Genomic DNA, 5,300 nt, shown 5'->3' with positions numbered 1-5,300 from the left:
ATAGTCAATAAAGCACAGGTAAACATCTTTCTGTTATTCTCTGCTTTTAGGCAAGATCCATTGGACATCAGCAATGATATTCCTCATTCCATGTCCTCTTTTGAATCCAGCTTGAACCGCTGGAAATTCTATGTCAATGTATGCTTGCAGACATTTCTATATTACCTTTAGTAAAATTTTACTCACATGGGATATCAAAGATACCGTCTGATGTTTTCCACATTCCATTGGGTCACCTCTCTTTGTAATGGCACAAACACAGATCTCTTCCAGTCAGTAGCCAGATAGTTGTCTTCCAAATTTCTTGGCAGAGTATTCTGGAACACCATGGTATTTTAAATATTCTTCTCCAGTACCATAACTTAAATGCTTCAATCTTTTTATGGTCTTCTTTATTCATTGTCCATTATTCACATGCCTATGAAGATATTGAAAATGTTATAGCCTGAGTTAGGTGCCACTTAGTACTCAAAGTGATATATTTGCTCTTGAACACTTGAAAGATGTCGTATGCAACAATTTTGCCCAATGTAATACGTTGTTTTATTTTTTGACTGCTGCTTCCATGAGTGTTGATTGTGGATCAAGAGATATGAAGTTTTTGATAACTTCAATCTTTTCTCCACTTATCATGATGTTATTTACTGGTCCAGTGGTGAGGATTTTTGTTTTCTTTACACTGAGGTACAATCAGTAAGCATTTTAAATTCTTCATCAGTAAGCATTTTAAATTCTCTTCGCTTCTAGCAAGGCAGATTGTATCATTTGTACATTGTAGGTTGTTAATGAGTCTTCCTTCAATCCACATTCTTCTTCATATAATCCAGTTTCTCGGATTATTTGTTTAGCATACAGATTGAAAAAGTAAGGTAGAAAGGTACAACTCTGGTATACAACTTTCCTGATTTTAAACCAGGAATACCCTGCTTGTATTTAATATACTTGTGGCATAGCTCCCAGTATCATAGCCACATGCAAAGTCACCACAGTACGACAAACTGACAAATGAGTGGTGGTACCCATGTTAGCGTGCATTAATTATTCAATAAATGCATTGAGTTTTATTTTTCATTGTATTTTCTCTATATATTTTGTCCTCTCAGGTGATGATTGCAAAATAAATTACCTACCTCTAAAGATTGAAAAGGGACCCCTTTCATGATTGAAATTTCTTGGAAAAAGAATCAGAGCCATGTTGTTTCCATGGCACATTTTTCTTTTCCATCCAGCCTTCTCATGGCCCCCTTGAACTCCTTATTTCTTAGTGTCTGGATCAATGGGTTCAAGCTGGGAGAAATAATGGAATAAGAGATAATTAGAAGTTTAATTTCTGATTTGAACAGTTCCCTGGTTGAATGTACATGTAGATAAGAGTCCCATAGAAGATAAATACCACATTGAGATGGGAGGAACAAGTCCCAAATGCTTTTTGTCTCCCTGTTGCAGATTTCATCTTGAGTGCAGCCATAGCAGTGAAGCCATATGAGACCAGAATGAGAATCAGAGGAACAAGAACTATCATCAGGCACATGGAAAATGTGGTTACCTCCATGGCTGTGGTGTCTACAAGTGCAGTATTCATCACTGCAGACATTTCACACACACACACACACAAATGTGGTTACCACATCAGGGAAGGCTCATGACATAGGGGGAAAGGATCATGCAATTAGTAATACAAACTATAATACAAACACTAACTGTCTTAGCCTGGGTTCTCTGTGGAAGCAAAACCAGTGATATATATATATATATATATATATATCCCAGAAAGATTTACAGCCTCGGAAACCCTGTACAGGGTCGCTATTGGTCAGAACCGACTCCATGGCACATAACAACAACTATATATATGGAGCTCTGGTAGCGTAGTGGTTACGAATCGGGCTGCGAACCTAAAGGTCAGCGTTTCGAAACTACCAGCTGCTCCGCGGGAGAAAGATGAGGCTTTCTACTCCCGTAAGGATTTACACCCTCGGAAACCCTGTACAGGGTCGCTATGGGTCGGAACCGACTCGACGGCACGTAACAACAACAACAACAACATATATATATATATATATATATATATATATATATATATATATATATATATAATTATGGCTCCAGATTGTAGAGATAGGAGAGTCCCAAGTACAGGTCAGGTGAACCAAGATTGATGGGTGGCTCTAGAAGGCAGGAATCCCAAGTTGGGGCACAGAGAAGGACCTCAATGCTGGGGCAGAGATGACAGCAGGGTAATGGTTGACCAAGGCCTGGGCAGGCGTAATGCAGAACCGGCAGCACGAAGCATACAAGCTGGGGGTGATAGGAACAGGCATGCAGGGCCCTCCAGTAGTCATCTGGTTTTCCAGGCAATCCAGTGGGCAGGCCCAGTAGGCAAGATTGCAATAGAGCAGGCCACTGGTTCAGGTTCAAAGAACTGGAGATTGGAGGAAGACCTAGATGTGAGATCCAGACTCAGTGGGGAAGAGAGTGAGTTTTTCCTGCATGTCCATTATATTGGGAGCAGGCCACAGCCCCCCAAAGAAACATCCTTTCAATTGATTGCCTGCTCCTAGCCAGTCAACATAGAGCTAACTATCAACTGCCAAACAACTGGGAATCCTGACTTAATCAAATTGACACAAAACCTAACTATCTCACTAACCAGGCCATGGTTACCAGTCCTTGGCAGAACTATGAGTTCATTATGATCATATACTGCAGAGGCTTGCAATCAGCAGTGAGTTGGTCATAAGACACCATGGCTAGAAGGATGCATTCAACTGAGCACAGTACCGTATCAGTGAACATTGAAAGGCATAGCCACCAAAGGTTATTTTTTTGTCTTCACCCAGACATTGACTAACATCGGTGACACTGTATGTATGGTATAAGAGATCCAAGGTGGTCAATTTTCTAAGGAAGAAGTACATGGGGTTTGGAGAACATTATCTAGGAATGACAGCAGGATGATGGTAGTATTTCCATCAAGGCAATGTTGTCAAAGAAAAAGACAACCTCAGAGATGATTATCTTTACCATGGATTCTCTGTGAATTCAAGGATTTAAATCCACTGAAGTAGCTCTCATTGATCTTTTGGGTTTTTTTTTTTTTTTCCTTAATAGCAATTCTGCAGATGGAAAAATCAGTCTATTAGAAGGCACACTAAAGATACTTACAAACTTTAATGCCAGATTAAAATCAAGCATTGCATTCAAGTTATGGGCGACATTTATTATTATTTTTTACTAACATACAAACTTTTTTTTTTTTTTACATTCAAAATAGATTTATTTAAAGTTGTCACATAGCTATGTCCAGGCATTTAGGCTTAAGGGAAGTATAATGAGGAGGACATTTTTTCCCCCAAGTTAAGATTTTCTTTGAAATCAAGCATATTGCTCAACAGCAACATTCTACTTGGTAAACAATAATTGGCAACAAAATAAGTTTAAAAGCTGTAATATTTTGCCCCAAACCAAGTCTGTATACTGTTTAATAACCAATATTCAAACTAATTTTGTTGTAACAAGCCTAGACCAGTTCTATCAAATTGTCCTTGGTTAGATATCCTGTTTCATTTAATATTTTGAAAGCTCATTTGACAGCCAGTCAAGTCCTTCATACAGACCAGTTCCTTGTGTGATACAAGTGGCTTGAATATACCATGTTCTGTTATGAAGAGATTGCAGACCTAATTTATCTGTCATTTCACTGATGACCATAGTATTTGGCAAATCCTGTTTGCTTGCAAAAAGCAGCAAAACTGCATCTTACATCTTCTTGAAGCGTTTTCTGCAGGACTTGTGCTCCTTCCTGAATTCTTTCACGGTCATTTCTATATACCACAAAAATAAGACCCCGGGTATTTTGGAAATAATGATTCCAGAGAGGTCTAATTTTATATTGACCACCAACTTCCCAATTATAAAAAATATTAAAAAAACAAATATTCTTATGTTCTACTATTTCCACATTAAAACCCATAGTAGGAATGGTGGTGACTATTTCTCCCAACTTCAGTTTATACAGAATTGTCATCTTGCCAGCAGCATCCAATCCAAGGATCAATATGCGCATCTGCTTCTTGCTGAAGAGGCACGAGGAAAAGAGAAGAGATGGTGAGACCCACGGCAACGGTGGCACTTGCGATGGGCAGAAACAAAGGGGCCTTAGGCGTCCCGGGGCCTTCTCCTTTCACATCCCTGGCAAATTGGACAATAGAAAAACAGCTGAAAAAAGAAGGGCGGCAATGACTTCTCCCGGGTCTGCCTATCCAACGAAATGTCGCTACCCGCACATAAATGATCGGAACGAGGACCTGCTATGCTATAGGCGCAGCAGCTCCAGCTCTGGAGTTAACACTTTGGTATTGCCACGTCACGCGGCGGTCGGGGCAACGCCTGCGGCGGCCCGGCCCTTCCAACGCAGACAAAATCGCGTCACCACCGTCCCATTCCTCAGTGTTTCTGATACTGCCAGAGCCACTACGCATGCTCACAGGGAATTGGCCGTTTACACTGGCATGCTTTTCTGGCCGCCGCCGCCACTTCCCGGAAGTGGCTCCTGTTGTTGTAGTTAAGTGCCATCAAGCTGGGTCCGACTCATAATGACCCTGTGTAGGGTTTCCAAAAAACAGTTGGTGGGTTTGAACTTCCAACCTTGTGGTAAGCAGGCCAGTATTTATTTTTATAGCACACACACACCCCGTATATACCATAGAACTTTATATATATATATATATTTTACAGTCTCAGAGACAAGATATCCAAGAATGAGGGGAAATATAATATAATTTGCTGTTGTTGTTGTTAAGTGTCATCGAGTCGATTCCATCCCATAGCGACCCTGTATAGGGTTTCCGAGGAGCATATGGTGAGCTTGAACCACTGACCTTGCAGTTCAAACGGCTTTGCAGTCTGGCGCATTAACCGAAAGTGCCACATCAGGATTAAAACAACAAAATTCTTTACTCTATTACTGGCTAGTAACCACCACTCATCTGTCCGTTTGTTGTATAGTGGTGGAGTGGCTTGTGAGTGCTGAAATTTTGAAAGCTATGCCACCAGTATTTTAAATACCAGCAGGGTCACCCATGATGGACAAGTTTCAGACCAGCTTCCAGACAGACAGTCTAGGAAGAAAGAGTGACAAACTACTTCTGAATATTTAGTCACTGAAAATCTTATGAATAGCAGAGAAACACTGTCAGATATAGTGCCAGAAAATGAGCCCCTCAGGTTGGAAGTCACTCAAAATGCGACTGGGGAAGAGCTGCCTCCACAAAGTAGAGTTGTCTGTGATGACATGAATG

General features: G+C 40.6%; 1 pseudogene; it reads right to left on the bottom strand.

Moving 5' to 3' along the window:
- Positions 1-3,567: 3,567 nt before the first annotated feature.
- On the bottom strand, positions 3,568-4,481 carry LOC102814375 (annotated as a pseudogene).
- Between the last annotated feature and the right edge of the window lie 819 nt (positions 4,482-5,300).

This window comes from Chrysochloris asiatica, unplaced genomic scaffold (assembly GCF_000296735.1).
Source record: "Chrysochloris asiatica unplaced genomic scaffold, ChrAsi1.0 scaffold00213, whole genome shotgun sequence".
Lineage (NCBI taxonomy): Eukaryota > Metazoa > Chordata > Mammalia > Afrosoricida > Chrysochloridae > Chrysochloris > Chrysochloris asiatica.
Note: the sequence above shows the minus strand (reverse complement) of the source record. Positions and strands in the feature narration are given on the sequence as shown.